This window comes from Lissotriton helveticus, chromosome 1_1 (genome assembly GCF_964261635.1).
Source record: "Lissotriton helveticus chromosome 1_1, aLisHel1.1, whole genome shotgun sequence".
Taxonomy (NCBI): domain Eukaryota; kingdom Metazoa; phylum Chordata; class Amphibia; order Caudata; family Salamandridae; genus Lissotriton; species Lissotriton helveticus.
Genome location: NC_136057.1, coordinates 1,596,239,178 through 1,596,249,113, shown reverse-complemented (window position 1 = coordinate 1,596,249,113; position 9,936 = coordinate 1,596,239,178). Strand labels below are relative to the sequence as shown.

Sequence of the window (9,936 nt, the reverse complement as noted above, 5' to 3'; positions counted from 1 at the left end):
ACGGGTGCGGCCGCGTTGGCCGTTGGACGTGCGCAGCACCAAGGAGGTAGCTCGCGCGACGTCCAACGGCCGACGGCAACAGCGATAGGGTTAACGTCTTCAAGCATTATCCTCACAACCCCAACCACGGGTCTTTATATAACCATCGACCCAATGTTGACCTTATGTACCACTGGTTTAACAACATGTACAATGTTTCTCATCCAAATGGTGTTGCTCCTCAACAAATGCAAACTGGGCAAGTGTCAACAATACTACTGCTCAGCTAGGGGACAATAACATGCTGAGATGTTCTCTTTACAGGCAGAGGACTGATGTAGCATTGAGCCTGAACAATCAGAAGCCAAAAATGGATCTTTTCTAATAAAAAGGATCCACTGTCTAGGAAGTCTAAAGATTGGAGGAACACTTACAGTAGCCCCTGAGAAAGTTCAAACACAGAATGCAAGCAAAAAAACATAGGGTTGATCTATTCTCAGAGGGCCACATGAGCTGAACAACACAACCTGAGAGAAAACTACAAAGAGGCACGGCAGTAGAGTTTGAACCCTTGGATGGAATACTAGCGAGATGAAAGAAACAGTATCTCTGTAAGTCAAGAATTAAGGGGATACCGTGAATGCATTCCCTTGTGCCTTAAATGTGTTCGAATTTTTCTCCAAGGTAAGTTTTGAAACCATACATGAATGCATTGCGAGGGTTCTGGAACAACACAAGAACACACACAATAATTCAGTCACAAAGCTAAATACTTAGAACGTTTTATTTAAAACTACAGCATATTCTGGTTACTCAGAATAAGTTTTACCATTTTTCTGCCTACAGAATCGTTACAAAAAATCCAGGTTTGAAGTGTGGCTTTTGCTCACTTTACAGATTCAAGTTGGAGAGCAGAGAAACAGCACACACCTTCTTGAAGCATTGTTCAACTTGGCCTGTCACCAGTTGGTGGCCCAATTGGACTCTCACAGTGTTTCAAATGACGTATGGTAGCATGAACAGTCTGGCCGAGGAGGAAGCATGCAGTTAGCAACCTATTGCACCAACAGTTGGTGATGAAAGCAGTCATGTAAACTAAATTCTAGAAGAAACAAATAGCTACATTTATAGGTGTGATCCATGTGTCTATGGATGTCTAATTTGCAGCACCACTAGTTGCTATTTTTGAATCACTTTCGATAATTTCTGTAACACGGGTAGTACAGTCCCAGTTTCACGATCCTGTATCAGTCTGAGCATCTGCGTCACATTGAGGCACAGCCTTCCTGACATGCTTGTGCTGTACTAACATGACAATGGCATAGACGTTGTCGCAACTATGAAACTTGTACCATTCTATGACATTGCACTATTTTATCACCAAGACAGTCTTAGTTCAGACACAATGGCACTTACCAGGGAGATTGCCCCTATCTGGAATCATTACAAATAGCTACTTTTCAACCTGCAGATTTTACCATCAACCACTAACAATATTAATATCCACCCAGTAAATAGGATAGATCTGGAACTTTTAGATCTCTGTTTAATTCTGACCTTTACAAGTGTTTAATAAATGGCAGCTGCCTTTGTACTGTGCTTCACTGGCAACATCTCATTTGCTCAAATTATGCCAATTTCTTAGTGCAGCCACAATAAAAAAACATATGAATTCCACTGCAAAGCCCGAATGCTAAATCATGTCTCTCGTTACTCTTTGCCCAATTAAACCAATCTGGCAAACACATCCTGCGGCCTATGGGTTGAGAAAGTGGTGGTGGTCAGGCAGTGACCTTGAGACCATCTTTGCCACCCCTCTAAACTCAGATCAAAGAATGTGTTGCTAAAATATCCATTGTTGTGTGGAAAGTCAAGCTGATCAAAGGTCACAGAATTAACTGAAACTGTGCCTCCTGTCACTGTAATTTTCCAGCTTTTTAAAGGTGCATTTGAAGTGAAGGTGGATGACCTTCACATGAATTTGTGTCAATGAACATCCCTCCTTTGGATGGTAAAGAAATCTCAGACCAGCCCAAAAGAGGAACCCATTCTCCCCCAGTCATTTCAGGGATAATGCCCACTATGACCTAATGGCCTCCTTGCTACACATGGCGTGTACATGTGGTGTGTCATAGCTAAGGTCACAGTTCTGTGGTCAGTCAAGGAAAAATGACAACAAAATCTAAACCAAAAGATAAAGAAAAAACACTCCCTTCTGTCCCCAAAGTTTGTCCCACTTGTATGGGTTCAGAAGTGACACATTTAGGTTGAATGCTCAGCTGCAACTACTTCAGTGAAAAAGTGCAAAATAAGTGATTACTCAAAGACACAATATTTACTACGTCAGCTCCAATTCCGTTAGACCCAGACCACCTGTGAGGAAGCTAGGAAATATGGAAGGCTTTTTACCTTAAGTAGGCCTTACAAAGTGATATTCTCGAAGACTGATGGAGTCAATTCCTAGGTGGGTAATCATTTATTCATTTGTTGCAGTAATGGGTGGTGATTTCATGAGGTGGGTTGGAGGTGTTGTTATAAGACGTACAGACTAATGAAAGAAATAGGAGGGTTGCAGCTGAAATTCACTCAAACACTGCACTTTGTGCACCCACACCATGTCAAAGGAATATCCTGGGGTGCAAGGAAGAGTGCCTATGGTGCAAATGCTTCTGGGGTACCTCAAGGCATGTAGCGTACCGCAGATTAAGGAGAGCCCCTCTTCCCTGGACACCCAGCAGGTGGCAGTGAACAATATGCTGGTATGCAGCTTTGGTGGGCTTGTGGGATCAAGATTAAGGCACTACATTTGGAAGCAGGATTGCTGCCCCTCTAAAAACACTGTTGTGTGACCACTACAAAGTCGCCTTCTATCTTTCTGCTGCTCGAAGTAAACAATCAACAAACCTGGCAAGACACTTCTACTACTTGGAAGTTCGGCACTGGCAACCACCCAGCTTGAGAGGGTGTGTTTATGAGCAGTTTGGAAACCCCTCCAGTGCCGGGGTACCCGCCCTTCCTAGAGAAAAGTTAGACAGAAACTCCAGATACAGGAAGAACATATATGAGAGAAAAGAGCCTGCTAAGCTTGGAATGTATGCTAGATCAACCTGCAAAACTTCAAAAGACCACAAAGCCTAAATATCAGGCCAGGTTCACAAAGGAGCCCACATGAGAGGTACCTTCCAAGAAGGATGTGAGCAGGAAAGGACATTTTAAATTATTCTTGTGCCTTCGCCTAACGAAAAGGAAGGCTACCGGTTTAATTCCCAAGTCATTGAGGTTATGGCAAACTCGGCATGCTCTGTGATTTTCCCATCAATGTGACTAACACTTTATTCATGCACTGTCCCTCAAAGACACTGAAGCCGATTGGCCATTTACTTTGTGTCCTATTAGTGCAGGCCCATGTGAATGTTATAACAGGTTGAAAAGGTATCGGGTACCCCAGCACTTATTGTAAGTGAAGTGTGCTGGATCTGGCAGCTCTGTCTAAGTGTAGTATTCAGGTAAGTTACATTTCAGTCAAAGGGTGAACAGCCTAAAAGGGAGTAGATTCTGAGGGCCCAGGGTGAACAGGCTGTGAAAGGGGTAGGCTCTGAGGGGGCTGGATCCCCTTGCAAGTGCTTGACTGCCACTTACGAATTATTGATATTGAGAAAAAGGCGTTGAGCCCTTGACTGCATCAGACTGGGGTGGGTGTGTACTACCAGATCTTGCTGTAGGGCACCGGCTAGTATCCAATGACCATGGATACCATGGCCATCTTTAGGCATCAATACTCTACAAACTATGCACAAAATGTCAGCAGTGATGTCAAAAACACATCTCAGTATTTGGAAGACAGCTCCGCTTTGTTGCAGCTATGACAAAAAATATGCATTTGGGTTGGCACAACGAACGGACTGAACTGGAAGGAACAAAATGTAGACACACCAACCAACTACTGTGGATTATCTACATTATTAAACTTAATCCTGCCAAAACTTGTAACAACAACTGTATTACAGTCAAAACCCTACTGTACTGGATTTTTCAGACTGCCGGAGTATCTATCCTGGACATCTGGTGTATGTGTGTATGTGTTGGTCATGTAAGTGTGGGCTTCACAGTCAGCCTGCTAGGTTGCTGGTCACAATAAAGCAAAACATTCTGGACAGCAAACTGTAGATGACGCTATAGAGCACTGTCTCTCAGCTGAGAGTCAGCCACTGAAAGCAAATCAATCTTTGCTGACCACTTAGACGTACACGCGTACTTCTAGCTGCCTTCCGATTGGAGGACGCGCCTACACGATGCAGTGTACTTTCAGACCCCAGGAGGAAGAAACAGTGAAAGAAGTCAGTGATAGCACATTTTGGGTCAGCTGCCACTGGGTACTGGGCCCCAAGAGCAAAACACCTGGGCAGTGACTACTCTCCTTTACAATCTGTATGAGGTCAGAGGGGTCAGAGGACAGTACTGACGGTATCCCCCTCTGCTGTGATTTTCTTGGGCAGAGGAAGAGACTTGAGGTACTCCATGTGGCGCCGGGCCTCTGCCTGGTTCTGCCGCACGTAGTAGACCACATAGGCTATAACCATGGTGAACCAGCAAAACATGGTAAACAACATGGCCACGTCAGTCGTTTTCTGCTGGATGCTACAGAAGTTGATACCAGAGTTAAGAAGGCGGATGAAGGGCTGTCCGGAGTACTCATCTTGAACTGCACTGTGGCACACAATCTCATTCGCTGTCTCAGGGTCCAGGTTGAGTGTTTCAAAGAGTTCCTGTAATGAGCACTCACAGTGCCAGGGGTTGTTGTAGAGCCGTGTCTTGGGCCTCAGTCTCCCAAAAGCCTCACGCCCAAGCTGCTGGATCTGGTTATTGGACAAGTCTAGGAGGCGTAGGTCCTCACCCAGTTCACGGAAGGCACCAGGCTCTATGCTGTCAATCATGTTGTTGGAGAGGTCAAGTTCTCGCAGTTTGGACAGGTCCCTGAAGGCACCCTCTGGGATGTTGGTTATGTGATTGGAGTCAAGGTAAAGCAGATGTGTGTCCTGGGGTATGTCATGTGGAATCTCCTTTAGTTCTCGCTGGGTGCACCGTACTACCCAGCTATCTGCTGAGCAGTTGCAGCCCTCCGGACACATGTGGGAGCAGCGCAGGCAGAGCGCCAAGACCAGGAAGTGAAGCAAGGGCATTAAGTATGCCAGTCGGGCAGGGCGTGTCTCTTTCACGGGCATCTCAGCATAGTCTCTTTCTAGGCATCGTGGTCATCGAAGTGAGGAGCTTCTTAGGTCACATCAAGTGCAGCAGACCTGGGGAGATGAGAAGAGAATTAAGGAGGGTAAAAACAAACAACGGCACACATTTTTCCATTACTGTGGCTAGTTCCCAGCACTATGCACATAGAAAAACTGATCGGTGTTAGGAAGAGAAATAAGAGACGGAGATGAGAATCTGAGTTGAGGATGGATGGACAGTAAAGGTAGCAAGTTAAGATATTTTTGGTTATGGTATGGGGTATTTGGATAGTGGAGCATTTGCCAATTACCTGGCCTGATAGCACTTTGAGCATAGGTTTGCCTGCCTACGTGATTCATCGGGAGGTTGCGGGAGCAAAATTCTATACCTCGAAATCAAGAGACCCTAACATTTACCTCGAACAGTAATGCCACATTTTACTGGATCAGAGATGGTGTTAAACCTCAATTTCATGAGGCAGTGTCCACGTGTAAAGGCAACCCCCCCCCTCCCCAAATCATCAAAATCAAGAGAAATACAATTAATTAAACACATTACATTTTTAATTGAATAGGCAAATTCACGGGGCCCAATAAATAACCAAGTTCTAGAACAATGGAAAGGTAAAGGGTTTTATTCCAAAATTCAGAAGTGGTAGAGTCAATGCTATGAAGGCTCTCAAATGCAGAGCTGTACAGAGTATGCAAACATCAGAAATTCTTCTAAGTCCCAAACGGGCAGCAAAATCAATACAAAAACAGACAGCATCTCTAGCAGCATCTAAGTCTATAGGAAAGTCTTCATAAATCTGGCCACCCCCAAAATCAAGGCGTTTTTATACATTAATCTTTCATATTAAATCAACAGTTCTTCCGATTCGTCATGGTGCGAGCAAACAAAACAAACACCATATTGCCTTAAGACTTACGCACTAACCCACTATATGAATAGTTATTCTGCACCCTTTATGCAAATGTTATCCGGAGATGCTAGAACAGAACAACATACATTAACAATAACATCTTATGTGAATTAATAGGTCTTAGTGTACCAGCGGAAGAAAACAAAACATGTTACAAGTTATTGCTGAACTGGGGAAGTTCATCAGGAACCGAACAATAATAACAACGGAAAATTACCAAGTTCATGACAGCTTGACTGTGTTGTGCGGAGGTTGTGGGGAGAGGATGTGCATGGTGGGGTTTGGGCAAAGCCCTGAATGAATAATAGAATGACTTCCATCTTGGAAAAGATGGCATTTTACATAGCAATGTGGAATTGTTAACATTCATTAGAAAAACATCATATTATATCGCCTGTATATGCGAGTTTGTGTGTTTAAATAAATACTCCACACTGTTGATATTGCACAAAAATTCAAACCCATAAAAATCTTTAACAGGATAAAGAGAATTTGTTCTCCAACTGCAGACGTATGGGTGGGTAACTTGGTGAGTTTATACAATACATGGGTGGGTCAGGGTGTTGTCATTCATTCTAACACTGTTAGTGCAGTGTGTGTAGTAGGATGTATTTTGTAGTAGGCCACAATGGGGTTGGAATACTGACCACCTGTGCCTAAACTCTGTAAACTGTTGTTCACCTGACACAAGTTCGGTTCAAACACATTTCTTACAGGCAATTAGAATGCAGCAAATGAGAGGCCTTCATAATAAAGTGGTCAGGTATCTATTCAACCTTACTCATCACATAAATACACAAAATAAATACACACAGCATACAATACATTTTACAACAAAGATTAATAAGTGAAAAAAGGGAAGTGTTAAAACGATCTAATCCGGAAGAAGCCTGATTGGAATCAAATAATCAATCTATCTACAGACGTCAGTGAGCAATAACTTACTGCATTATGTTTAATCTCCATTATCCACAGACTACCTGATTTACCAAAACTCATTTTAGATAAATTGTCCAAGAGTCCAGCAGAGGAATACCAGATTATCCACAGAAGCCTGCTCTTCGCCACACATTTTACCTATACACCTGAAAGAAGGGTCCGTACTCTAAGAACTATCACTTATAGGATATGTGGGGATGCTTACCATAAGTAGCATCTACTTATAAGACAGGTAAAGGCAAAAAGAACAGTCGATGGATGGAATGCTGAACAAGTCAAAGATTCACACCCAGTACAAACACCGGGGCCTAAATCCATCGTGTTATTGATCACCATGCCATTCCAGTTTGGACACAATATGCAAATCAGTCTTGACCCTGCTCCCTAAGGGAACAGTCCAGCCCGAACTGCCAGGCCAAGTCCTTCCTAGACCGGAAACAAGCATCATGGGATCGGGTTCAGGGTATCACCCCTCATTACAATACACACAGTTCATAAGGGGTCCAAGGGAAAAGTTTTTATAGACCAAGTAGTATTCTGTCCCCAATCTCCAATATACCATTACAAAAAAGAAACTACTGGTCTGTGACAAGAGGTAATATAAGGCAAAATCAGAATCTGTAACGTCACCCTAACCTGTGCTAAACTGGAAAGGAATCCCACCAGCCCACCAAATGGCAGAACTTCATCATCTGGGATTGATAAGACTGGTACTTAATAGCACAGCTCACCTTATAAAATCGAGAGCTGTCCTAAATCATAATACCAGTGATGGATCAAGCCATAGTTGGTTCTGAAGTCAGTGGTGCTGAAAAACAGTTTTTGCAGTGATAGTAAGTATAACAGAATCCAACGTGCAATTTAAAATTGGCTACCATGATAACTAAGACTGCGTTAATATGTGCTTAACACAGTGTCAAGACTAAAAACAGAGTGTAGATAGTTTGACATAATAACTATCATCAGTTGGTTTAAAGCTGTGACAGCACTGGGTGAGTCTGAAAACTCATGCTTCTACAGGGCGGGCACCTATGTCCGACTCAAACAAAAGGATTGCCAATTCTGTCTTGACAGCAATGCAGTTGTCATTAATGGGACTGCTGGCTTAGGGAGTAGACATTATTGTGAAAAAATCCCAGGAGCCCAATTGAAAGAGGATATTCACAGGGTTGAACTTGTGCTGCAATTATTATTGTCTTAAGACAGTGGTTCTCAATCTTTTTTAGAACCACAAATGTTTGTGACCCACCTAGCTTTAATAGACATGAGGCTGGCCATTTTTTTTATGTAACTAAAGAATCATTTTGTAGCTCATAGTCATTTACAGCCAGTTCATTTTCCATACTAAGTTTGCAGACATACAGCTTTACTGACAAAACATTAGTGCACACACGATTTGTAGAAATCAGTGAATATTTATCATTTGTGCGCCACCAAGTAAAGTGCCATGATGTGTTTTGATACTATTAAAATCTTTGTTTCCATCACACTTTAGAATTACAAAAAATTAGCTTCATTTTTGTTTTCCTAACTGCTAAACGTGTACAGTTAATTTACAGGGATTTACATTTTGTTGTGTTATGAAAAAATGACATCCTGCAGCCTTTCGTTTCAAACACCTGTACCCCAGCAAGATTGGCACACAATTCACTGTGCTTTTCTTTCTCTGACTGCAAAGTGAGAAGAGTTTGTAAACATCATTCCCCATGTTAAAACAATTAGCAATTTATCAGAGGACATAGCCTGACATTTGACCTTTGTCTTTGAGGCGCAGCAAATGTGACAAGATAAATACATAATTTATAGACCTCCTTATTTATCACGATCCACCAGTGGGTCACGACATACAGTTTGGGAAACACTGGTCTTAAGAACTTGTTTTATCTTACTGTGACAATGTACTGTCATGCTAGTTTGCTCAGAGTGCTAATAGGAGTTGCCTTTTTCAAGGAGGTATACATTTGCTCCCAACCATCAATGTTTCCCACAGTTTTCCAGCTGTAGCAAACAGTGAAGATGAAGTTGACATTGATACATTTATGAAATAAATGGTGAAAGGGAGGTAAGAAGCGGTGGTAGATTGGGTCAGACTGGGTTGGAGTGGGTTGGAATGGAGTGGGATGGATTTGAGTAGAGTGTGGTAGATTGGAGTGGAGTGGGGTAGATTGTAGTAGACTGGAGTAGGATAAATTGTGGTAGATTGGAATGGGGTAGAGTGGAGTGGGGTAGATTAGATTGGAGTTGGATAGATTGGAGTGGAGAGTGAAGTGGGGTATACTGGAGTGGAGTGGGGTGGATTGTGGTAGACTGAAGTGGGGTAGACTGAGGTAGACTGGAGTGGGTTAGAGTGGAGTAGATTGGAATGAAGCTGAAAAGATTTTAGTGGAGGGGAGATTAGAGCGAAGTGGGATAGATTGGACTGGGATAGATTGTAGTCGAGTGGGGAAGGTTGGGGTGCAGTTGGAGAGACTGGATTGGGGATGATTGGGGTAGACTGCAGTGGGTAGATTGGAGTGGGGTAGATTGGTGTAGAATTGGGCAGAGTGGGTTAGAGTGGAGCAGAAAAGGGTAGATTAGAGCAGAGTTGGGTAGATTAGAGCAGAGTGGAGTGCAGTGGAGTAGATTGGAGTAGAGTGGAATGGGGTAGATTGGATTGAGTGGGTTAGATTGGAGAGGAGTGGGGTAGAGTAGATTGGAGTGGGGTAGATTGGAGAGGGGTAGATTAGAGTGGAGTGGAGTAGATTAGAGTGGAGTGGGTAGATTGAAGTGGAATTGGTAGACTGTGTTGGAGTGGAGTGGCGTAGATTGAGACAGATTGTTGTGGTGTGGGGGTAGACTGCATCGTAGTGGAGTGGATGGAGTAGATTGGATTG

The 9,936-nt window shown here is 43.1% G+C and overlaps 1 pseudogene across 1 annotated transcript in view; it reads right to left on the bottom strand.

The window, feature by feature from the left end:
- Positions 1-770: 770 nt before the first annotated feature.
- LOC144773621 (leucine-rich repeat-containing protein 3 pseudogene) overlaps positions 771-9,936 on the bottom strand; it is a 237,923-nt pseudogene continuing 228,757 nt past the window's right edge. Inside the window, exon 2 of the transcript XR_013600035.1 lies at positions 771-5,276. The product of XR_013600035.1 is annotated as a leucine-rich repeat-containing protein 3 pseudogene (transcript). The remainder of the gene's footprint in view (positions 5,277-9,936) is intronic.